Below are 27,394 nucleotides of genomic sequence, written 5' to 3' on the forward strand. Positions count from 1 at the left end.
ACAACCTTTGACAGATCAGTTCTAGGCACAATGTTTAGGGAGATTAGATAAAAAATGATCTACGCTTTTACTGAATGTTCTGTTTCCCACTGCCCAAGGGCTATTCTGTAGCTCACACACTAGCAGCCATGGGCTTAAGTTGTACAAACGGTCCCTTGTTCTGGCAGGACCGTGTTCCAGACGCTGTTACAGTTTTAGTGTCCAGGGATCTCTCTGGATAGAGGTTTTTAATAAATTCTGGTTTCAAAAAAAACTCTTTTTTTTAACATGTAGTAGTAGGATAGTACTGTCTTTACTACGTATAATATGGGTGCAAAGGTCAAGGAGAGACAATGATGCAGGACCACTGTGCACGCCTGCACGGCCCAGCTCACCCTGCAAAGCTGCGGCAACGTCCACCATGACTCTTCTAGGACTTGAGCACCACATTACAGTACCATGATCACATATCATCTCGAGGTGTTAGCTGATGGAGGGGAGCACTCGGCCACAACTGCCAAATCCTTGACGACTTTTCGGCATGGATCGCCAAATACATCGTTGGTAACACTGATCCCACATCTGTTCTTGCCCTCGCACGCCTGCGAATACAGTAAATTGAGTATTACCATTACAGGTTTGGCATGTGGTGGTTTTTTCGAATGAGTTTATTTGCGTTTCATGGACGTATATATAGGCTTAACATGCGCAAAGATAACAGAGGCCGAGTTGCTGATATATATATATATATATATATACAAGATGCATGTTAGTGCTTGTCAACTTACCTCTGCCACCAAGTCTAGAGTAGTCGACACATGGCAATTCCCTACAGAGAAGTTCTGGCAATCTCCTGTAGGGGTCCCATAACTCGCAAATGTAATCTTTGAGATCACATGCCCCTCATCGCACTGCAAGCGAAGCTCTGGTGCTACCGTATTTACTGAGGGACGACCATTGGCAGCACGTGACCAGGCAGAAAGGGGAGGATAGTAAGTCTCAGATATTTTTGAGCAGATTGTTTTGGTGTAATGAACCTCCAGAGATATCTGAGAAGGGTCTCCCCCTGTTTCCTCGAAGAGTACCAATAGATTGCCTGACTCTTGCAACCATTCGCGTGGTATGTGGTACCTGAAAGGAAACAAGGCACTTACGAGGTTATATTTCCACATGCGCATTGAAATATTATTTAACTTAATGACAAGGTGCGTAACATCTCAGTGATCTACAAACTGGAAGAGTGCAAACTGACTATTCTGATACAGAATGATCCTCACTCAAATCTCATAAGATATAGAAGAACACATGCTATAACCAAATTTCCTGACTTGGTCCCTCCAATTTTCTAATTCTGCAGATACCAGGATTGGCTCGCTACTCCAATATTCTCTATGATCACATCCTTTGGTGTGGACTCTCATATACAACAACAACAACAAAGCCTTTAAGTCCCAAACAAGTTGGGGTAGGCTAGAGTTAAAACCCAATAGAGACAATCAAGGTTCAGGCACGTGAATAGCTGTCTTCCAAGCACTCCTATCTAAGGCTAAGTCTTTGGGTATATTCCATCCTTTCAAGTCTCCTTTTATTGTCTCTACCCAAGTCAACTTCGGTCTTCCTCTGCCTCTCTTCACGTTACTATCCTGACTTAGGATTCCACTACGCACCGGTGCATCTGGAGGTCTCCGTTGCACATGTCCAAACCATCTCAACCGGTGTTGGACAAGCTTTTCTTCAATTGGCGCTACCCCTAATCTCTCACGTATATCATCGTTCCGAACTCGATCCCTTTTTGTATGACCGCAAATCCAACGCAACATACGTATTTCCGCGACACTTAGCTGTTGAATATGTCGTCTTTTCGTAGGCCAACATTCTGCACCATACAACATAGCAGGTCTAATCGCCGTCCTATAAAACTTGCCTTTTAGCTTCTGTGGTACCCTTTTGTCACATAGGACACCAGACGCTTGCCGCCACTTCATCCACCCTGCTTTGATTCTATGGCTAACATCTTCATCAATATCCCCGTCCCTCTGTAGCATTGATCCTAAATATCGAAAGGTATCCTTCCTAGGCACTACTTGACCTTCCAAACTAACATCTTCCTCCTCCCGAGTAGTAGTGCCGAAGTCACATCTCATATACTCAGTTTTAGTTCTACTAAGTCTAAAACATTTGGACTCCAAAGTCTCCCGCCATAACTCCAGTTTCTGATTCACTCCTGTCCGGCTTTCATCAACTAGCACTACATCGTCCGCGAAAAACATACACCAAGGGATGTCCCCTTGTATGTCCCTTGTGACCTCATCCATCACTAAAGCAAACAAATAAGGGCTCAAAGCTGACCCTTGATGTAGTCCTATCCTAATCGGGAAGTCATCCGTGTCTCCATCACTTGTTCGAACTCTAGTCACAACATTGCTGTACATGTCCTTAATGAGCCCAACGTACTTCGTTGGGACTTTATGTTTGTCCAAAGCCCACCACATAACATTCCTTGGTATTTTATCATAAGCCTTCTCCAAGTCAATAAAAACCATGTGTAGGTCCTTCTTCTTCTCCCTATACCGCTCCATAACTTGTCTTATTAAGAAAATGGCTTCCATGGTTGACCTTCCGGGCATGAAACCAAATTGGTTCATAGAGACCCGCGTTATTGCTCTCAAGCGATGCTCGATAACTCTCTCCCATAGCTTCATAGTATGGCTCATCAACTTAATTCCCCGATAATTTGTACAACTTTGAATATCCCCTTTATTCTTGTAGATCGGTACCAATATGCTTCTCCTCCACTCATCAAGCATCTTGTTCGATCGAAAAATATGGTTGAACAGCTTAGTTAACCATACTACAGCTATGTCCCCGAGGCATCTCCACACCTCGATTGGGATACCATCCGGTCCCATCGCCTTACCTCCTTTCATCCTTTTCAACGCCTCTCTGACCTCAGATTCTTGGATTCTTCGCACAAAGCGCCTATTGGTGTCATCAAAAGAGTCATCTAACTGAAAGGTTGTGTCCATATTCTCACCATTGAACAATTTATCAAAATACTCTTGCCATCGATGTCGGATCTCATCCTCCTTTACCAAGAGATGCTCCCTTTCATCCTTAATGCACTTAACTTGGTTGAAGTCCTGTGTCTTTCTTTCACGAACCCTAGCCATCCTATAAATATCCTTCTCTCCTTCCTTCGTACTCAAATATTAGTAAAGATCCTCGTACGCTCTACCCTTTGCCACACTTACAGCTCGCTTTGCAGTCTTCTTTGCCACCTTATACTTCTCTATGTTGTCCACACTCCTGTCATGGTACAAGCGTCTATAGCATTCTTTCTTCTCCTTAATAGCCCTTTGGACTTCCTCGCTCCACCACCAAGTATCTTTATCCTCGCGTCCCCTTCCTTTGGTTACTCCACACACCTCTGAGGCTACCTTCCGAATGTTGGTTGCCATCTTGTCCCACATATTGTTTATGTCATCTTCTTCCTTCCAAGAGCCCTCTTTGATAACCCTTTCCTTAAATACCTCTGACGTCTCCCCTTTCAGTTTCCACCATTTTGTTCTTTCAATCTTAGCTTGTTTATCCCTACGGGCACGCACCTGAAAACGAAAATCTGCCACCAAAAGCTTATGTTGAGTTTCGGGTTTCATCTCCATTTAAGTGGCTAAGTTTTTACATTGGCTCGCCACGCCTAACACAACCCTCCTCCTTTACCAGGGCTTGGGACCTGCTATGCTGGAACACCAAAGGCGCCCCACCATAGGCGGAGTTGTGTGGACTCTCATATAAGAACTAAAAAGATTCTAACCTGACTTGTTTACATGTAATATGTTGCCATGTAATAAGTACTAAGGACAGCAAAGCATGACATGGAAAAGCCAACTAACTAAACAGCTAAACCATAAATTATTTTTTGTTAATACCAGCTTTGTGTAGCAATTCCACAGTTCGATCGGCACTTGCTATCACCGTATGTTCCTGCGTAGTTGCATGAGGATGGACACCCAGACTCTGGTGCAACTAGTGACCAATAGCGCCCAATGAGATGCCCATTCACCCAAGCCTGGCCCTTTCCCATGCTCCCAAGATCAATGGCAACAGGACCACTACCTTCTGGAGCATCAAACATAGTCTGCAACACAAAGTAGTTGTGAAGACGTGAAAAAAAGAAAAGATGTAGATTGAATTTCCTTGGAGTACAGATGAAACTTCCTCCATCCTGAACCATTAGTTTGTTCAAGTCAAAACTTAGAAGTTTGACCTTTTTTTACCAGAAACTGTGCGGCAAAAAAACCCCAGTAAGATCTTTTTTCTTTTTGACCAAATTTATAGAAAAAGAACAATAATATTTACGATATCAAATAAGCACAATTAGATACATTATGAAATATTATTTTTCATAATTCACCTTTCTGATGTGTTAGATGACAATACTTTTCTATACAAACTTGGTCAAACTTAGGACAGACTCAAAATCCCGTATACTTCAAGATGGAGCATGGAGGTATTATAAGTGAAGGCTGATTTTCCTGATTAAGCTAGGAATAAAAAAAAATTAAAAAAAATATCATACTATAGAACATATAGTATGATATCATCAAGTTAGCAATTCATGTGGTGAAAAGATAAGTTACCTTGAACCATGTGAAGGGTGAAAGTGTGTCATCATTCTGCATGCTACTCCACTCAGCAGATCCTTGCTTCTCAGGAGAATAGATCCTTGAAAACTCACCATTCAATCCAATCTGCATTTTATCCACAACGTAACTCATAAGCACAATATTTGAGCAATCTTATCCTTCTAATGTAAACCTTTGTAGGTACATAACAGTATGAATATACATGAATAAACAGAACTGAAAACAATAGCATCAAATCACAACAAACAACATAGAAGAGGTTGAAACTAAAATTTAATTTCAATGCTAAAGCTAGTCAATACCTGATATGTCCAAAGAGAATTAGTAAGGTCGATATCCCCATTTGACAAGCCAGTGAGTTTTACTTGACCTCTAAATCCAGCACCATCCTTCTCCAAGAAAGCACCATAGTTCTTGCGAATGACCAATCATTATGAAACAAGAAACAACATTTTTCATCTCATGCTTGATGATGCGGACAGAAGAAAATGAAAAAGATATATCATATTAAATATGGGTAATATATCCGTACATTATTCAAATGAGATAGTTGAAGTAAGATTGATCAGTGTTGACACCAAACAAGTAGCTAACAACAATTACTGTGTAGGGTTCACCAAAAGAACTACAATATTTTAAGAATAATAAGAGAAGATAAACAGTGTGCAATCACGGGTGTGATCAAGTTGAAGAAACAATCTATCACATCCATATGACATGCGTTTGTCAGGCAGGCGTGGATTCCGCAGGAGCAAAAGGGCTTGGCGGAGTTGGCGTCATATTGGACTGGGCACTTGGAATTCTGCTCTCTGCCACCCTTTCGTTTTTCCTTTTTTTCTCTTTTTTCTCTTTTTATTTTTCAGTCATTCAGTGTTTAAGCTCCTTCTTGTACTTTCCGCTGTACCTTGCCTCTAGGGATACCGTTCAGGTGACTTCATTCTTCTATCTATAAACAGAAAGAAACACAGCTCTCCCATATTTTCGAGAAAAAGGAACATGGTGGAACTTGGCCATGCTGAGTAGGTATCTCCATCTCCCGTATTAGATACATATCCAATAAGGATATGGCCCCAATACGTATCCTTGGAGTTTCGAGAATAAAAATAAATATAGGAATATTGGATACTTGGGATAATATATATCAGCCCATCTATTTCTGTTGGACACAGCCCAGCAAAGTTATCAGATTGGTACTCGAGGCATTGCTACTCGCTGAAGTCATTACCTGCCTAGCCACCACAGCAGCACACACAGGTGTACAGCCACCTCCAGCAAAGGTGGCCCCTGGTGAACCTTTTTTTTTGTGAAAACGCAGGAGAGCTGCGTTTCATGTATTAGAGAGAAGCGGTGGTCCTCAGCAGGCTCCTCACTCATACGGGGACCAAAATGAGTGAGGCAATTACACAGACTCAAAACTCTTGCACATAGCTAACAGTCAATTGTGAGAGTCAGGTGAGTTCATTTCCTCCCTATTTCCTCCATGTTCCATTATCTCCCGTTCATACTTGTTTCACAGTTGCAGCTCCACCTCAATGCCCTCAGGAACAGCTGGCAGCAAGCCAGCGACGCACGCCACCCACAAACCTATCCGCGTGCAACCACAGTGTGCGCACCCAGGGCCGTCCCTGGGGGCGTGCAGCATGTGCGACGGCGCAAGGCCTCCAATTCCCATAGGCCTCCAAATATATAGTTCATTACCCATATAGCTAAGCAGTAAGCACAGAAGCCTTGGCCCAATAGCAACATCGCCCATTAACAAGCCTATTAGCCCAATAGAAAAATGATTTCCTGGCCGCTGGACGGACGTCGTTTTGTCTCCCGATTGCTGCGATCCCAAGTCTCGACTCGACGCCTCCTATCGCCCTGACGCCCTATCGGCCGCGTATCGCGTCGAGCGTGCTGAACTGACCTGACGGCGGCGAGGCACCCAGACCCAGGCGAGGCGAGGCGCTGAGGCCCTAAAGGTAAATAGTAATCATTCGTATTTTTTTTCAATTCATTCACAATCACAGCAAACTATATAGCGAGTAGTGGGTCGATCTCTAAATTTTGTTCTTTTCATCTAGACGCCTACTACAATAGTGTTCAAATATTGAAGCCATGTCTTGTCTGCAAATAGGTCTAGAAAATTTGAATCGGGTTCGGAAAAGCGTAAGAAGAAACAAAGAATAGAGGATTTAATCCAATTCATTCACAATGGGTTTTGATCTTTTCTCAAGCTAGTAGGCCTCAATTTTTAGTTTCGTACAAGGCCTCGGATTTCCCCGGGACGGGCCTGGCGCACCCGTGGCGACACATCTGATCTGCAGCTGGCGCACCCGCTGGCTCGCTGCAGATCAGATGTGTCGCCACGGGTGCGCCAGGCCCGTCCCGGGGAAATCCGAGGCCTTGTACGAAACTAAAAATTGAGGCCTACTAGCTTGAGAAAAGATCAATCAGTTAGTTTCTTCTCTCTCCACCCTTGACCTTCCCTGAATCAAGTAGTTGCTAGCAAGTTAATATGATCAATTAGTGCTACTGACAAGTGATCTTGTGTTCTTATACCTTGATTTTCCTGGTCATGACTAGATGGCAGCAACCATTGGGGATAAAGCACTTAAGCACAAGCACATGAGGGTGAAGAAGAAACCTGAGTTGCAAGGTTGCAGTTCCTAGCCTAGCTGGCTAAGTATCAACTACTCCCTCCGTTCCAAATTATAGTTCACTTTAGTTTTGTCATAAGTCAAACTTGTCTAACTTTGACCGAGTTTATAGAAAATGCAGTAACATCTACAATGTCAAATTAGTTTCATTATTAAATTCTCCATGAAATATGTTTTCATAGTGCATTTATTTGAACTTGTATATGTTAATATATTTTGGACAAAGCCAAAATGAACATATTTAGAACGGAGGGAGTGTCATGTAATGAACTAGATCAATGGATCACATCTGAGCCACAAAGGTGTACTTCCTCCCCCAAAGTTAAAACACAAATCACTTGTAACTTTGTATCTTATATAATATATAAGATGTATACATTCTTATTTGGCTTTTACAAGTAATTGGAAAATTGGAGAATGGAGTTATGGATATGCTTGGATTTGCTGTTAAATTTTACTGTGTCCCATAATATATATATATATATATATATATATATATATATATATATATATATATATATATACCTGCAAGCCACATATTGAGTTTTCCTTTTGGGAAAATGGCATATCCACGTATCTGTATTGGTCTGACACCGATAGGCTCATAGGCATATCCGTATGTGTGCTACATAGGGGTCCCTGCATAATTTTTTCTCGAACACACAATCCACTGCATAATTTATCCTAAGTACTAATTTGAATAATAACTAAAAACCTGTTTATACTAGTGTATATGCATAAACAAGACTTTCATATCTAGCATACCTGCAAGCCAACAATCTCTGATAACAATGTCAACTCATTAAGTCCTTGAACCAATTGAAGTGGTTGATTCAGTGAAACCCAGTGACCAACTTTACTACCTTCACATTGAAAGATAAATTATCAAATAACTGAATCATTTACAAATGGGACATGAGTAAACATAATACAAGGCCACACAAGACTCTATTTCAAGAAATTATATAGGTAAGTAATTGCATGCTGATACAAGTTCTCATCTAGACATTAGCTATAGACGAAAAACATATTACTGACATTAAGAGACTGACTCAGGAACTCAAACGATTGAAAAATTGGATTAGTGTCGACATCGGCGGATCCAGGATAAAAATTCACGTATGGCGAACTTTCTACTAGTTTGCATGACCAAGCAACTACTATCCAAGATGCTAAGGGCTGTTTGGTTCACGCCTCCGCCTGCCGAGCCGCAACGCGGGCAACGCCAAAACATTGGTGCTCGATTTGCTCGTCCAACATTTGGCAGAATGTGGCGCTGAAATGAACTATGGGGTTGTGGTCGCGCCGCGGCACGCCGCAAGTGCGGCAGCTAATCAAACGGGCGCCAAAGTTGCAGCGCAGTGCGGCGCCGTGCGGACGCGAACCAAGTAGAGCCTAACTTGTGCAAACATTGGTTTTTTGGCTCATGCATTCATATCGATTAGTAAAGGCCAAGAACAAATGAAGGTCAATTAGCGATAGCATCCATTGATTGAGAGAAAAGTGCACAGCGGTGAGCCGTATCCTATACTTGCAAGTTGCCAGGCACCACACGCGCTCACGACTTTCCTGTTGCAGCCGCTCAGCATGAATATACGACGTGCGCGTACCACGCGTACTTGTGTTCTGTCAGCTGGCCACAAACATGCATGGAAGCGTGTGCACCTCCGTAAGGGTAGGTCTGGGTCTGGCCGGCAGTGAGGTCTGGCGGCTGCCAGACCTTGCCAGATTGCTGGATCCGCCCCTGAGTGTCGAACTCTACTATATCATATGAAATCCCTACAATAATTTACTTACAATAAATGGCCCGTAATATCAGAACAGATTAAGATATGGAGGAATTTAAAGCTTGCTGTGCAGGTAGTATGTTTTCTCACGAACATTATTAACATAATTCACAGGACTGTGAATGCAAATAAATACCTGCAAGCTTCCCATTTACAAATATGCGCGCTACATCGCGAATTTGATTTATGGTTAGCGATGGAAGTAAACCTTTTGAATTCCAATATAAAACATCCTCATCAGAAATGTTCACCCTGTTGAATCAATGTGTATAGTAATTACATTTCGAAATAAGTGGACTGTCAACACAACAGAAAGTGAAATACACAAACTGCAGAACAGTAGAGCCAACAATGCAAGAGAAAACAAATGAACACTAGTTAGTCGCAAACCAATAGCTTGTGAGACAAAAGACTTTGGTCATGTATCAAATCAACATGAATCTTCTTTTCAAAAGAATTTAGTGAGTTTTTTCTCAATTTAGCCTGCTTCTATGAATAATCAATTCAAAAATCCAATGAACCATAGAAGAAACAAAAAATAGGAGGAATAAACCAACAGTAAAAATAAAATTGGCAGTGATCGAAATTACTTAGCAAACTTCTCCTAAAATTTTACTCTTAGTTTAACTTTGAATTTCATAGAGAGGAGAAATACTTCCACAAGCAACAACTAAATAGTCCAGTAATTTTTAAAGATCACTTGGTGTGCACAAAAAATAAATGGTTCTAAATGTTGGATCCAAATGTAAGTTTACTGTGATGCCAACAACCCACGAACAATTGAAGGCAGCATTTAAACATGAAAAAATAAAAATCCTCCAACAAAGCTAGTTCAATTGTGTCATTTTATGTCAGCAATCTAGCAACCTAAAGACCTGCTCTGTACTTTAGAAAGCCAAGCTACAAATCTAGGGGTTTCTCTTTCTTGGATGCAAATTTCATTTCTATTTTAGATGAAGTGAACGGGACATATGCAGTAACACATTTTTACCACATGGTAGCAAATGTGCACATTTTCATTCTTTAAAATTGTAGAAGGGGGTTCGAGTCGCGGTCTCCTCGCATTGCACAGGTGAGGGTAAGGCTTGCCACTAACACCCTCCCCTAGACCCCGCACAGAGCGGGAGCTCTCTGCACTGGGTACGCCCCTTTTTTAAAAAATTGTAGAAGGGGGGCATTATGTGAAGCCTGGTCATTGTTTTTTCTTCCTCAAACGACGCAGGAGAGGTGCATGTCATTTCATTAGGAGAGAAAAAGGTACAGAGGGCGAAGAAAAAAAAAGCAGCTCTGTCCAAGCACACACAACACACCCAACTAGAAACAGAAATAACAAGGCTTGCATGGCAATACAAACAGCCATGACCAAAAGAAAGACCAGCCAGCCTCCCAGCGAATAGAAGTCTGGGGAAGGCAACCTAAGGAAGTGGAGATTAGAAGCCCTCGCCATGCTACACAAACCCCACCCATCCACCAACGTTTGAAGGAGAACTTGAGTGTTTGGCAACGCTCCCTCTAAAACACAAGCATTCCAATGCTTCCAAACTTCCCAAGCCACAAGGATGATTAGAGAATTGAGCCCTTTCCGTATCTCCTTGGGGACATTCCTGATGGTGCTAACCCACCAGCTAGAGAAATGGGTTGCCGTGATCAAAGGAGCAACAGCAGACAGGTTTAGCTTCTGAAAAATCAGCGTCCATACTTGCCAGGCAACACAAGAGATAAGGACGCGCTGAATTGTTTCCACAGCCTGATCACAAAAAGGGCAAGCAGACAGATGATGCAACCCTCGCTTGGCAAGACAGTTGGCTGACTAGCACCGATTGTTGATGGCTAACCAATTGAAAATTTGCAGCACAAGGGAGCCCAGCTCTTCCAAATTCTTGTCCAAGGAGCAAACCTGATGGTCCCCAAAAAGAAGCAGCATATGCTGACTTACTGCTGTATGAACCAGGTTGTGTAAACTTCCATCAGTACTGATCAGGAACACCCTGATGCAAAACAAGGCCATCCACAAGATCCCAAAGCTGAAGGTACTCAGCTAAGACTTGTACTGTTAGAGCTTGGTCACTACTCACTATTACATGGAGGCGCAAAAGACCAAGAGTGTTTGGGTTCATATAGAATTTAAGTATTATCGTTTTCGGCTACAAATTAATGTATCACCATAACATCTTTGACATGTGTACGATATTATTATCATTCCCCTGGTATGTTGGTTGGACATGTGGGCATATTATGATACCTCTTGCATGTTCTGTACTCATACAAATAGAATTATTATCAGAATTCAAGAAAGCATAAAGTTTAAATGGATCTATAATGGCAACATGCAGCGAAGTGTGGAATTTCAAATCAACTAATCATCATCTAGTTAGTGGAGACATGCAAACATGGTTCTCAATCAGGTCTGAGGTAACAAACTTTCTTGAACAGCTTGTAGGTTAATATTCACCTGATAGTATATGAAAGGTAGTCAGAGATGTCTTTTGTCACGTTTAAGTGCTCTAATATCCCCTGAGCAGTAAAGATGCCTTCACCCCATATGCCAACAGGTTCTTTAGAAGTCCACCAAGTAGTTGAGAGATAGGAGCCACCAAGGGATAGAATTCTAGGCTCATGTCTACTTGAATAACTGGGGGACCCAGATTCGACATTAAAAAACGACGTTTGTGTACCAACCTGAAAAGATATGAGCTAGCAATTAAAAAATGATCACCTATTACATGTTCAGTTTCCTGTTAAGTGTATACCCATGTTTATCATCTTCAAGTGGAACATTTAGATAAAAATGTCAACCCAGTCATTTTTGTTTCTTTATTAATACAACTCATGATCAACTTGAAAAGGCATGAAAATAATAAGCTGGCAGTTCCGGAGAACGTTCAAGGCTTCAATGTCAGAAACTCAGAATAGGTTCCAATCTACTGTAACAATTCCAGCACATAAAATTTGTAAGCTAATGGTTGACACATTAGGTTGCTTATATGGAATCAAGCAAATGAAATATTCCACAATAGAACTAGGCTGACTCAATACAATACTATCAAAACACACATTTGACCATTTCATAAAAATTAAGTATATTAGTGATGGAAGTTAGAAAGTTCAATTGTAAGAACGCTGAAAAGACAGAGACTATAGAACAGAGGAAATATCAGATTGGCAGAAACAGGAATTAAAAAAAAATCAATCTGGGGGTTAAGACAGCCCCCGGGCATTGCATTAAGAAGACCTTCTCACGCAGGTCAAGAAAACCCCCCAAACTCCTACCCCACCCATACATAGCGGAACCGTAGCCCATGTAAGAACGACCACGACTGAGGCTGGGCCTTAGACCTGTGCTTTGGCGTGAGTTGGTTAGATGGCTTGAGTAATGAGTAGCACTCCTCAGGTCTAGTTTCAACTCATCGTGGGAGCGAATTTCAGGTTGGGGTTAAAAATTCCCCTCGTCAGAAACAGGAATTATGCAGCAGTTCCCAAATGTAAACATAACTACTGAGTTATGTTTTTGCTTTATGATTTGATATTTTCAATTTCAATTCAGAATTAAAGGGTATATTCACCTGACGGATAAGTGGATCACAGGAGAAACAAACTTCAAAACTTTTCGAGAACAAAATTTATCAACAATTATGATAAAATACAGAAAATTCCATGTACACAGAAATCAAATTCATCAAATTCTGTTTCTGAGTTTGCACAAAACTATGGGAATACTTTCCAGTTTCCACTCCTACAATGCAATCGTCCATTGTATTCGTACCAGTATGTAAAGAAGTTCAGTTGTTCACAGGCTGTGGCCTCATAAGAAATATGATGTGCAGTTAGAAACCACTCACCCTGGCTGTATTAAAAGCCACAGTTTCACAGTCTGGTAGTATGCTCACAGACCATGGTGGTAAACTATAAGATTTTCCAAAAATCCAAACTGAAGCATACTTATGTTCATCAATGTTGGCAAGAAAAGCTGAGCAAAACTGAGCATTTCCTGAAATGCTTCCATTTGTGTGGACATTTTCACTGGAATATACATGTGCCTGGATCAAACAAGAGTAAGCAATGCATCAGTATTTTCATGGTGCATGGATGGAATACATCTGAACGTTGGAAGGTGATCTCGAGCTAATCCCGTGATCTATTTGGGACACAAGTAATGGTCCCCCTTGTCAGATCCTAATCCAACAAATAAGATTGCCATGATCAACTGGTTTTTATATGAGCACCATTAGGACCGGTTGATTACTGACCATCCATCCGAGATCAACAGCTGAAAACAGCCACGCATTTGGGTTGGCAGACTGGACTACTTAAGTGGATTGAATTGGGCGTATGCTCGGCTGCACTGGGCCTTTAAGCAGGCCAAAAACACATAGCACAATGGTGGGCTGCTGGTGGGCCTCAATGAATTACAGGCCAAATTGTTGCAGCATTCCCTTATCTAGGTGTTGCCGGAAATTTTACCAGAAGTTCAATTTAAGACATTTGCCATGTTGGATACCCCTTATCTCCAGCCTCTTTGACCTATATTATCTGTTGAAATTGTATTCAATGTGATCTCTTTATCTGGTGTTCTGCATTACATTATTTAGTTCAAATTTTATGTGTATATATCAATGAACGGGCCAATACCTAGTTAAAAAATTAAAAAAGAAAACATGAACAGAAATGAAAACCATTATTGTATATGCAAAACTGAAGTAGATGGACAAAAACTGTAGGTTGTTTGCATTATAAATCAGTACATACCTCTTGCATGGGCCCTAATTTTACATAATGAGGTGAGCCATCTACTGCAGTAAGAGCTGGTTCACAAAGTTTAATAGCTGCATGTAGGTCTTTCAAATGCCCCCACTTAGGTTGCCTTAAGATACCTGAACATAGCAGGCATCTCTTATATATCTGATACATCCAAACCACAGAGATTTTCCAGATTTCTACATACCATATTCATCAATTGGTGCATCATAATCATAGCTAGTTATCTGAAGTGGACCGCCAGCAGTCCGCTCAAAATTTGTTCCACCAAAATACTGCAAATAAATGAAGTACACTCAGATCTAAACATTAAAAAAACATCAAAATCAGGCTTCAGAATAAATAATATCAAAATTTTAAATAAAATAATGAGATTAACTTAAATATAGATACTAAAAGCAGGAAGATTACATAGTATGACCATTTTGAGCAATGCTAAGTGGTTGGATACATGTGCAAGTAACAGTTAGTTCTGAACTTCAGTTTACATATGGTCATCTCATCTGTGGCTTTATTGAATCAGCAGATTTTTTTCCTTTTACTGCGATGGTAGTAGCTGAATATAACTAGCCATTCTACGCAGAATACAGAGGAACAGTGAGTAACAGTTAGTTTTGATCCTCAGTTTACATATGTCGTCTGTGACTGAATTGGTTCAGCATGTTTTTTTCCCCAACCAGTTCATGCTGCATATAAAGCTTTTCTATGAGCCCTAATTGAGTTAATGACTGAATAATCTTGCATATAAACCAGTGCATGTCTCAAGTCTGAATACTGGGAAAAGAATTAAGGTATTTGTAATTGGATTGACAAGTTAGGGAGATCTCTCTAACTTTAAGTCTTGAGATATCTTAGCTCTTACCATGTAATAATTTTGGAAGCTTCCACCACGTTGATAAAACCGAGCAACAGCAAAAGCACTGTCTTGAGCAGGCCTATGTGGCAACGCTTCACCCCAGTCGGCATACCTATACAAGTGAAATGCTGTAAGGTCGTAGTTCACAGGTAATAGCTATACTAAATATGATGGTGAAAGAAGGCATTTGTTCAGATCAGCTTCAGAAAAGACAACCCTGTTTTCAAAGAATGATCGTTTGCAACCCAACCACGTCTAGGAGCAAGCTCATTTGACCTAGGTAACTAAATCCATGACTACTACACTCACTCCTAGGTGCTGCAACTTCACAATGTTGTGCTGTGTCCCCCTTTGGCCACTCTACTCTCTCATGCACGGATACTCCAAGGGGGTCTGTCTGTATTGGATACAGATATTCCCGGATACTCCTGGATACATATCCAGGCCGTACTCATGATTTTGGATACGTATTTACGTGTACCAGACACATATACCGAGGACACACACCCGTGCAGTATGTCATGACTCATGACCTAGCCGCACAGCAGCCAGCACTCCCGCACTCGCTTCCCCCGACGTCCGACTTCCACAAGCTGCGGACCCAAGGAGGATCTGCCGGCGACACAAAATGGCTCACCGGTGAGTGGCGCCACTTCCTGGCTCCGGTCCCCTGCTTTGCGCATCCCTCAGCGCCGAATCAGCCGGCGGCTCCATCCCTAGGACCCCAACAGGCTTCATCACAAAGTAAGCTCCTCGTCTCCTCCCTACTAGGCTGCTACCGTGAACTCTCAGCCTCTCACGTGCACCGTGCATCCACTACAGTGGTACTCCCCGTGTGTGCTCCGATTTGATATTTAGTTTTGTTCTTTTGTGTTCTTTGTTAGTACAGTAGATGGTCCCGGGTGATGAACGTGCTCCAATTAAGCTGCTATGGTTGTGGTTGTGGTCTATTAAGTTGCTGAACATCACTTATTTACCAGTAGTCTGGTACCTATGCAGCATGGATACAGATACGTGTATCGGTATCGGACGGATACGGATACACCATTTTTTGAAAAAAAAAACAATATGTGGATACGTTTTATTATTTTTTACAAAAATAAATAATAAGGTACATTAAAATTAGTGGCATCCAATCAGTATGTATGGATGCTCTCTGGAGACTACTCCAATTACTTCACAGCTTCTAGTCGCTACTTCACTAGTAGCATAACAAACATTGGGCATTGAGCTATCCCTGACACAGCTCTCTGACGTCCACCACTTATCCTACTGAAACCCTAAAGTCAGAGTCAGCTCTCCACAGCTCGTTCCCCCAGTTCTCACCCCTTTCCAGTTTCCATACGGGAAGACAAAAGGCAAGAAACAAACTGGAGGTCACCATTGAGGAAGAACTAGTGACTAGATCAGGAGGGGAAGAACAAAATCAAGAAGGAGAAATCACCAAAGGTTGCTGTTGAATCACAACCAGGACTTGCTGCAGGTCGTCACAGCCTCCGGGGCAGGTGGGCAGCCAGGCAGGAGGCGTCGTGTGGGCTGCATCGTCGGCGCTCACGAGTGCAGGCAGGCACTGGCGAGTCGGGCGGTGGTGCTCATGCTGCCATGCGTCCGGACAGGAGGCATTGTGCCTCGTGCAGGACGGCAGGCAGCGTTGGCGCCTCGGCGCGCTCACGCATACGGGTGTGCAACAGCGAGTCTAGGCCGGCGGCCGGCTGTGATGATGTGCGTCCAGGTGGGGGCATATCCGCCTATGGTACCGGAGGTCACAAGTCACATGGTGTGTGGGCTAGGACGTATCGCTAAACAGCTTGGATACGTATCAGTCCACATATCGGAATTTTGTTATATTTTTTTTTTACTGATACTTCGCGGATATGTAGCGGTAGCCGATACGGGATACATGGACAACCTCACGTATCCATGCAATGTAGTCTGGTACTATATCATTTCATATTGTAGAATAACAGAGATAGAAGGGAAAACACCACACACCCAACGTGGGGGGGGGGGGGGGGGGGGGGGGTGACCTTGATATATATAGCCAATACATGGCAGCTTACATGCAATACATGGCAGGTGCTAATCATACTAAATATAGACTTGCCTAATATACACTTTCCTAATGTACATATCTATCAGCCGCCCTCAGTCGAAGCGTCAGGATTCCGGATGCACAGACTGGACCGAAAATCCTCAAAGAGCTGTACCGGCAGCCCCTTTGTCATGAGATCAGCGAACTGATACTTGGACGGCACATGGAGAACGCGAACCTCGCCGAGAGCCACCTTCTCACGGACGAAATGGATGTCGATCTCAATGTGCTTGGTACGGCGGTGGTGGACCGGGTTGGCTGTCATATAGACAGCGCTGACGTTGTCACAGTAGACAACTGTGGCGACCTTCAATGGAACGTGAAGTTCCTGAAGAAGATGTCGAAGCCAACAGCACTCTGCGACCACATGAGCAACAGCCCGGTACTCGGCCTCCGCACTGGACCAGGACACCGTGGTTTGCCGTTTGGACGACCAGGACACCAAGCTGTCGCCGAGGAAGACGCAGAAGCCTGAGGTGGAGCGGCGGGAGTCGGGGCACCCTGCCCAGTCAGCGTCGGAGTAGGCAATCAACTTGTCGATAGGCCCAGTACTGATGTGGAGGCCAGCCGACAGTGTGCCCTTCACATATCGAAGTATGCGCTTGATCAGAGCAAGGTGAGCTTCGCGCGGATCATGCATGAAGAGGCACACCTGCTGCACAGTGTACGCCAGGTCGGGGCGAGTGAGCGTCAAGTACTGAAGTGAGCCGGCGAGACTCCGGTACGTGGCAGGGTCAGCGACGGGAACGCCCTCCGTGGCAGAGAGCTTGGCACGAGAGGAGAGCTTGGCACGAGAGTCGACAGGCGTCGATGTCGAGTGACATTCGGCCATGCCCGCCTTCTGAAGAAGATCCACCGCGTACTGCCTTTGGCTGAGGAAGAGCCCGTCGGAGGAGCGAGTGACGGAGATCCCCAGGAAGTGATGGAGCTCCCCAAGGTCCGTCATGGCAAACTCAGAGTGAAGGCGACCGATGATGCGGCAGAGCAGAGCATCCGAGGAAGCCGTGAGGACGATGTCGTCGACGTACAGCAGCAAGTAGGCACTGGCGCCGCCCTCAGTGTAGACGAAGAGGGAGGTGTCGGTGGCAGAAGCGACGAAGCCGAGCTGGCGAACGTACGTGGCGAAGCGCTGGTGCCACGCCCGCGGGGCCTGCTTGAGGCCGTAGAGGGAGCGCTGAAGAAGACAGACGGCGTCGGGACGCGCCGGGTCGACGAAGCCGGGGGGCTGCTGACAGTAGACCGTCTCGTGCAGGTGACCGTGAAGAAAGGCATTCTTCACGTCCAGCTGGTGGATGGGCCACTGACGAGAAGCGGCGATGCTGAGGACGACCCGAATGGTGGCAGGCTTGACGACGGGGCTGAACGTCTTGTCGTAGTCGATGCCGTGGCGCTGTGTGAAGCCGCGAACGACCCAGCGAGCCTTGTGACGAGCCAGGGTGCCATCGGAGTGGAACTTGTGCCGGAAGATCCACTTGCCTGTCACCACGTTGGCACCTGGGGGCCGGGAAACGAGTCGCCACGTGTCGTTGTCGACGAGAGCCTTGTACTCCTCAGCCATGGCCGCGCGCCACTGGGGGTCGGCAAGGGCCCCTCTGTAGTCGCGGGGAATGGGTGAGGCAGTGGAGGCGGCGGCGACGTGAGCAGACGATGGGAAGCCGTAACGATCAACTGGCTTCAGCGAGCCTGTCTGGAGGCGCGTCACAGGTCGGCTCGAAGTAGGAGGTGGCGGAGAGGCTACCACAACTGGAGCAGCGGGCGCCGGCGGGGGCACCTCCACGACTGGTGCAGACAGTGGTGCAGGAGCCGGCTCAGCAGCCGGTGCGGGAGCACCAGCACGCCGCCGAACGTAGACCCATAGAGGTGGACCGGTCGGAGCAGGAGCAGCCGTGCCAGGAGTAAGGACCGGGCCAATCTGTAGGATGGCGGGGTCCTCAGCGAGCTCCTCCAGTTGAGCTCGGCGTCGTGGCTGCTCAGCGGCGACTGGCGACGGAGCGACCGCAGGGGGCACCATGGTGGCAGTGTGGTGCACCGGCGCAGCAGGACCTGGAAGAAAATCCAGAGAGCTTGTGGGCTCACTGGTGGGGTCAGTGTTGAACGGAAAATGATTCTCGTCGAAGACAACATGACGGGAGATGATAATCCGTCTAGTTGTGAGGTCGAGACACCGATAACCCTTGTGAGAGGAGGGGTATCCGAGAAAGACACAGGCTGTGGAGCGAGGGGCCAACTTGTGTTTGGAAGTGGCGGTGAGGTTGGGATAGCAGAGGCAACCGAAGACACGAAGAATAGTGTAGTCTGGGGACTGCTTGAAGAGTTGCTCATAGGGAACTCTATGGTGAATGGCTGAGCAGGGGCGCCTGTTGAGGAGATATGTGGCTGTAGCTAGCGCCTCTGCCCAATATTTGGGTGGCATGTGGGCGTGGATGAGCAGCGTGCGACATATGTTGTTCAGAGAACGGATGATACGTTCAGCCTTGCCGTTTTGAGGGGAGGTGTAAGGGCAGGAGAGGCGTAAGTGAATGCCGCTAGAGGCGAAAAAGGTGGCGAGGGCATTGTTGACGAATTCAGTGCCATTGTCGGCCTGAACAGCCTTGACAGGAAGGCTGAACTGTGTGTGGACGAAGGCGCAAAACTGAGTGATGTGAGTAGCTACCTCGGACTTGTGGACTAGGGGGAAGGTCCAGCAAAAGTGGGTGAAGTCATCGAGGATGACAAGGTAGTACTGTGCACCAGAAATACTAGCGACCGGGGATGTCCAAACATCACAGTGTATAAGCTCAAAAGGTAAAGAGGAAACTGAACTGGAATTGCCAAAAGGCAGCCGCACATGCTTGCCAAGTTGACATGAGTGACAGAGTATGAGCTGATTTATTACAGGAAATGGAATTATTTTGTCTAAGCAAATGTAGGGCAGCAGCTCCTGGATGACCAAGACGATGATGCCATAGGTCGGTGGAGGTGGCGAGGTTGGCTTGTGGCGTGGCAGGGACGGTGTAGAGGCCGTCGGAGCTATTGGAGCGAAGAATCACGCGTCTGGTCTGCAGGTCCTTAACAGAAAAACCAAATGCGTCAAATTCGATAGTGCAATTGTTGTCACGAGTGAATTGACGAACTGAAAGTAAGTTGCGCACTAGAGAGGGGACAACTAGAACATTGCGAAGCGAGAAGGGAGACGCGTGGCCTGGTAATGTGGAGCTGCCGGAGCAAGAGACAGGAAGATGATGGCCGCTGCCAACAGTGATGGATGGGATAGAAGAGAGTTGACGGGAGAGGAGTATACCATCCGAGTTGTGCATGTGGGAGGTGGCGCCGGAGTCCATGACCCAGCCGGAGTTCTGGAGCGCCATCTGGTTCAAGGCGGCGATGAGGCCGGCCTGATCCCACAGTGGAGCGGATGGAGCTGACGGAGGGGGAGCGAACACGGTGTGGGCTTGCGGACTGGCACCCATGATGCCCTGGCCACGCCCGCCCTGGTCACCGTGAGGGGGCCAGCCGCCGGGGCTGTTGCCCTGCTGCCAGCTGCTGCCTGGAGGAACACCGCCCTGGAAAGCCCATGGGTTGTAGCAGAACCAGGGCCCCATGGGGCGGTTGCCCCCTTGCTGTCCACTGCCGCTGCCCTGCTGCCAGCCAGCGCCGGTGCCTTGGCCGCGCCAGCCGCCCTGTTTCTTGCCGCCCTTGCCTTTCTTGCCGGCCCCAGAGCCCTTGGGAGCAGCGCCAGTGGCCACAGAGGAGGGGCGGCACCCTGGAGAAGTGCAGGAGCCAGAGGCGGCCACCATGGCAGATGCAGCCGTGGTCTTCTCGTCGTTGGTGAGGCGCAGCTCTTTGAGGGAGACCATTTCTCGCGCCCTGGAGATGGAAGGCAGCTCGGGGGAGTTGGCGATGTCGTCGGCAGTGGCAGTGTAGCGTGGGTTGAGGCCGCGTAGGAGGCTGAGGACGAGTTGGGAGTCCTCGATGGTGTGGCCGACGTCCCGAAGAGCGGCGGCCTTGATCTTGAGGCGCTGGCAGTACTCGTCAATCGTCGAGTCACCCTGTTTCAAGGAGTGAAACTCAAGCAGGAAGACGGCCCGGGGCGCGCGGTTGGAGCGGAAGAGGCCCTCAATCGCCACCCACAGCTCGCGGGCGGACTGGTTCTCGTCGGTGATGGCAAGATCAAGAACCGAGTCGTCGACGGTGTTGAGGATCCAGCCGCGGACAGTGCACTCAGCAATGTCCCACGATGGATCAGCAGCCGGAGGAGCTGGCCCGTCGATGTGGGGGCGAAGGCTGAATTTCCCACACAAGGCCTTGAAGAACGAAGCCCACTTGGTGAAGTTGGGATTCTTCATCTCCAGGGTAACCGGAATGTGAGTCTTCACGTTCACGGCGGTGTAGGGGTGGACGACGACGGCCTGCGGTGGTGGTGCAGCAGCGGCTGCGGCCGAGGCATCGGCGTTGGAAGACATCTCGCCACAGGGAGGAGGAGCGCCCAGGAGAGAGGTGGGGAGGAAGGAGGCGGAAGTAGAAGGTCCGGGATCTAATTGATCTCGGTCTGTGATACCATGTAGAATAACAGAGATAGAAGGGAAAACACCACACACCCAACGTGGGGGGTGACCTTGATATATATAGCCAATACATGGCAGCTTACATGCAATACATGGCAGGTGCTAATCATACTAAATATAGACTTGCCTAATATACACTTTCCTAATGTACATATCTATCACATATTAAATCATGTGTAATTATTATCATTAAAAAATATCCTAGGCATATCCCCGTGTCACTCTGTTTTTGAAAATAGCGCACCCAATACCCGTATCTGGGCAACATAGACTCTACCCATTTGCAGCACTTCTGTCCTTAGTTCTGTTTCTAGGATGGCAATGCAGCAGCTCTTATTTTATAATTTCTTTGCCCATAGACAAGGATGGATTTTGCTTTGTGCAGCATAAGTTCTGGATTTCTTTTGTCATATATATTCATTGATCTCTAAGAGCAGGATCAATTCAAAGCATAGATCTACGCTTTGACCCAGTACTCTATTCAACCCAAAAAAAAAAGGAAAAAAATTCGGTGCGGATGGTCCTGACCTGGTACCGTGCGGACATCCAACCAAATCACGACGCGTGGACTACTTAATCGACTCTACTACTTATAGGCTAATTGGCTCGGCTGGCTCGCGATTGAGGCCATATGCTCCAATCTGGCTAATTGGCTTGGCCGGCTAATCCGCCCCAAGCGCTCACAACTCATCTGCAATTGGTGCCGTTGCCTGATTCGATCGTCCGCCCATGTCTGGTTTTTCCTCTGCCTGCGTCACCACCGCCAGCAATCTCCTCTGCGCCCAGCTCCTTTGCCTCGAATCCAGATGCACCACCACCACCGGCGACCTCTGTGCCACCTGGACACCTGGTTACCGCGTGATGGCAGCGGCCATCTCTCGTCGCTGCAATTGTGGCGCTTTTCCCATCTATAATCAAAGGCGCCACGAGTTACGAGCTTGTGAGTGCGAGCCACCGCCAGAGCCTGTGAGTGCGAGTCGAGGACTCCTATTGTGAGAGCACTGGGAGGCCAAGCCGGTCGATTAAGAAATCCATGTGTCGTGATTTGATTGAATGTCCGCATGGTGCTAGGTGAGGACCATCCTCACCCAATTTTTTTCCAAAAAAAAAAGAAGTGAAATCCATCGGTGGTCCCCTAGACTTGTTTCATATTCTCATCTAGGGTCATGAACTCTCAAAATTGCAGACTCAGACCTTTAAACTTACCATCATTAGCTCTTAAACATTCTATTGAGTTGCAAGCAACGACCAATTCAACCCAAAAGCTTAAGTTGATAGGGAGGGCATGCAATTCACTTTATATTTCTAAACTCTCCCTCACGTAGAGGCTCCTCCAAGCGGTCAGGCCTCAGACATGGAATAGGAACAAGTAACAATCATTTTATTTAATTGCGCTAGCAAGGATTCGAATTCGAGACCTCTAGCCCTGATACCATATTGAGTTGCATGCACCGACTAACTCAACCCAAAAAAAGCTTAAACCAATGGGGAAGGCGAGCAAATCTACTTTATATTTCAACACTACCCCTCACATGGAGGCTCCCTCAGGCCTCGGATGGGTAATAGGAGTGAGCAAAATCATTTTATTTAATTGCACTAGCTAGGATTTGAACTCAAGACCTCTGATCCTAATACCATATTAAATTTCATTCACTAACCAGTTCAACCCAAAAGCTTAACCTAATGGGAAGGTGGACAATTCACTTTAATATTTCAACACATATGCATCCAGGGGTGTTTTGAAGGGTACCGACCAGCAATGGACAATTCACTTTAAGGGACTGAATTTGCAATTCAAGAGTTCATGGACCTAGATAAGAATCTGGGGCATGCTTAGGGGCCCCTAATGGATTTCAGTCAACTGCTATAATGATGTACTATGTATTGTTCTTGTATTTGTGGTCAGACTGCGGTATAGTTATATAAAGCTCAACATTCACCTTAGTTAAGCAAGAAAGAAATAAGAAGGATCTTAACTCCGCTCTTTCATTTGGGCACCATAATCAGCCAGGATGCCATCAAAATGCTGGCCTTTAGGGTCACTAACTTTGTGCCCCCTGTTCCTCACAACTATAACCAATACCTTTATAAGGCTTAGAACAAATATATTGCAAAAGTTCATTTGCACTCATTCTTTTTGGGGAAATAGCAATCCATTTTTGCACATAGCATCACCACAGAGAACAAATTTGAATCTACATTAGGTTCCCATACCATTTCTAAAAGTCAAACACATGCACACGATCATTGGGTATTAAACATCTGGGTGAAATGAGTAACCTTAACCAGTTGTAAGGAAAGACAACTAATTAAAATTATATACATCTAAGGCAAATTAAACTAATTATAGGCCCTACGTGAGTCAGTACAACAGTAAAGAGTAAATATAAAATGGAGATACTATCCTCGCTTAAAATTTTCCAGATAATTGAATCCATTGCTGCAAAGTCTTTAGCAAGAGCTAAATGAATCAAGGAACCACATACCATCCATCCCAATCCTCAGTCCATATTGTTGGCTTGTTGTAGGAATTTGGTTTGAACCCATCGCAGTAAAAGGCATTGCACGTATCAAGCTGCCAGAAAGGACAAAACAGTAATCTATTACTTTATAATTAGCACATTTGACATAATCTCTAATGTAATACAAAGTCAATCTCAATAGAGTTTTAAGGTAACCTACAATTTGTTCTGGAGCATCTGTTTGCCTACACATTACCCAAGGAACACCAGTATCAAGTGCAAGTGCCATCTGAGCTGCCCATTGCATGTATCTCTTCCCTGCTTGACCATACCGGCCTTGAATGTTACCGTATTCATTTTCAATCTGTCAAACATTTTCCAGAGAAAAAGATTATACACATTTTTAGTGTATATATAATTCAACTGACACATTAAGCATGAATATAAGCCTCTTAGGAAACTGAGCCCTGCTCATTTGGTTGATCACTCATGTCCAAGTCCTTTCCAACTCAAATTTTGGTGCCTATTTCTTCTTACTAAAAGATGCCTAGTTCCTCCCAGATTTTCTCGAACTAAGTTCCTCCTAGTTTTGGTCGAGTTTTTATTAATATGAACCTCTTACATCCACCAACCTTCAGGTGTTTGTGCTGCATTAACTAGAGCACAGAGGAAACACCAGAAGTTCTGCTACTTCAGCAGGTAAAACAGCCAACATCTAGCTTTTTGGCTACATAACATACTTAAGCATTGTATCCTTTACCACATTATGGTTCAACATTTAACTCTATCATGAGCACCATCCATATATAGAACGTCATCTAACTTTTTTTTATTAAACAAAGGAATAACCACTGCTGGGTTTAAAATGTCAATGTATTAAATGAGACATCAAAGATACTAAGCAATGTTGTCACCAAACGACACCAACTAAAAATTATTTAAGCCACAAATAACATAATACCCACCTGCCATCGATATTTTTCAAATCTCTCTGTGTACTGACTAATGGATAATAGCTTAAGCTATCTTTTTTTTTAAATGAGACTAATATCCGAAACGCAGTAACGATCCAGGTCTGCAGCATCTTGATGAACTCGAGGACCAGTTCCAAATCTGAGAGGTAAAGCGGCTTTCCAAACAAACCATTACTATCGTTTTCTAAATACCATCATCGACATTAATAATATTATCAGATAGTTCTTTTTCTTAGAAAGTCAAGGCACTAGCAAGAATGAACTGCCGTAGTTATAAGGCACTGACAAGATGCCATTTCATGGAGAAGATGTTAGCTCCTCTTGCACATTTTAAGTAATTGGTAATACTTTGTAAGATTCGTTATAGAAATGAAAAGAATGTAATGTAACATTGTGTAGAATTACGTAAGCTTCAACAACTTGAGCTAGGTCTTGTTGAGGGGTTAGTTTAACCAGCCTTGGTTGGGTCGGGGGGGGGGGGGGGGGGGGGGGGGGGGTTCCCCTCTTTTTAGGTGGTTTCTGTATTTCTCAAAACCTGAACCTATCTGGTCTCCCTGACAAGATACAGTGGTTTATTTAAGGGGCCATTTATTCTTCTCTCTCTTTAATACAAAGGCAACACATTCTCCTACGTGTTCAAGAAAAAAAAAGCACCAATAAGTGAATTTTGAGAATCATTTTCAGACCTGCTGTAGTATAATGGGACCACCTTGCCAAGAATAAAGTTTCTCCTCTTTCATGATATCTACGATTTTTGTCACAAAATTCTGCATTTCAGCCTGCAAGAACATTCTAAGGATTAGTGGATCAAAATAAAGGAATGAAGAATGCTCATCATACTCTCAGACGAAACTTATGCTTAGTAGCTCCTCTACCTTGTAGGGTTCATTGTCAGTGCGGAATTCTATCCCAGGGATGTCACGCAGCCAAACTGGGAAACCACTGCAGAAATGTATGATAAAACAACATAAAATAAATAAACAAAGAAAACAATTCTACTCACGTCTTTCAAAATTGAAGGCATGGATAAAACCATGTAGGCTTAAAGGGAGACAGAAATGTTCAGTTTGGTGGGGTTAGATACAGAGAACATGAAAAGAGAATATAAGGGATTATTTTCTTAGTACACGCAGGAGAGCTCGTAACATTGCATCTGGAGAAAAGTATAAGAATACATAATTGCATGACAAAACAAAATTAAAATAAACAGGATGAACAATTGTAATCGAATGTTTCCTAATAGGATTGAAATTTTATCATACAATAAAAGCTTGTAAGCATATAAGAAGCTGTCACGTTTGTAGGGAAGGACATCTGAGAAAAAGATGTAAGAAAAACGCCACCTCAGATAAAAAGCGTTAGTGTATATGTTTCAAATGGTGTGGCAAGGCACCCGAAGGGCGCCTAATGTTCTAGTGTGTGTACATGCACACCCACTATTGAGTCAAAACAGGCCAATTTTCACATATGACAGAAATAAATAATATTGTGAGTATATTCAAGTAGTTGAATGCCAGGATATAGACAGACCCGAAATTCCATTCAGCACAAGCATATGGGCCGATACGCAGAAAAAGAAATAGACCTTCAGCAGCAACCAGCTTAGCAAACCTGACAATATCAAATCTTCCTTCGAAGTAATACTTGGGCAAGGCACATTAGAAGAAGAAAAAGTTAACACTCGAGGACATCATATCTGTCATTTGAAGTGAACAAATGAGTCAACGAGGTACCTGGCCTTTGGCCGGCTCATGCCCATTCCAAAAGACATATGTCTCAATTACATCCACCCCACCCTCCTTGGCCTTTGCAATCAAACTTGGCCACATCTGGAGCCCAAATTGTGTCAGTTCATCGGAAGCTACAAATAACATGAATGTAGATGCCACAAACACAAACTTGCCAACGAACTCCATGGAGAACAAAAACAGCATTATTATGAGGAGCCTGAAAATTATGTAATTAGGAACTACCCCTGTTACAGAATCTTTAGGCCCCTCATCTAACTACAGAATTTTTAGGCTCCTCATAAGTGGAAACGCCCGGCCAACCGCAGCAACATTATGACTTATGAGTAGAACGGAACATATTCGCTAGTAATTGGAAACGCCCGACCAACCGCAGCAACAGCTGAACCCAGCCGGTCCCCGCGAATCAACAACTGAGACCACAGAAATCCAGCTATTAAAGCGGCGGCCACAGCTAGAGCCAACTCCCCCTCCGGAGCTCCCGAGCCCCGTCCCGCCGCGCCGGCGCCGGCGCCAGAGCCCGCGAACGAAGCACCACAGAACGTCACTGCTCACCTCGGGCGTGGCGCGCGGGTAGTGGAGCCCCGCAGAGACGAGCATCCTGCGCTTCCCGCCAAGAATGAGCGCGCGGTGGTCGTAGGTCACGTTGAACGGCTCGAAGAAGGTCCCGCCGTCGTCGTCCCCACCAACCACTTGCCTCAGAACCCCCGCCGCCTCCGCGCCCGCCTCCACTAGTGGAATCGACGGGGAGAGGCAGACAAGGAGGAGGAGGAGGAGACCCAGGAGTCCCATGAGAGGCGGTGGCCGCAGCCACGGCGTCGTCGGGTAGGGCGAGGCGGCCATGGCGGAGTCGGAGAGAACAGAGAAGGGAGCACAGTGGAAACTGGGAAGCGCACGGGGAAGAGAAAT

The 27,394-nt window shown here is 45.2% G+C and overlaps 1 pseudogene; it reads right to left on the bottom strand.

Annotated features, from left to right (window-relative positions):
- Positions 1–273: 273 nt before the first annotated feature.
- Positions 274–27,394, bottom strand: LOC136505426 (beta-galactosidase 15-like; annotated as a pseudogene).

This window comes from Miscanthus floridulus, chromosome 14 (genome assembly GCF_019320115.1).
Source record: "Miscanthus floridulus cultivar M001 chromosome 14, ASM1932011v1, whole genome shotgun sequence".
Classification (NCBI taxonomy): Eukaryota; Viridiplantae; Streptophyta; class Magnoliopsida; order Poales; family Poaceae; genus Miscanthus; species Miscanthus floridulus.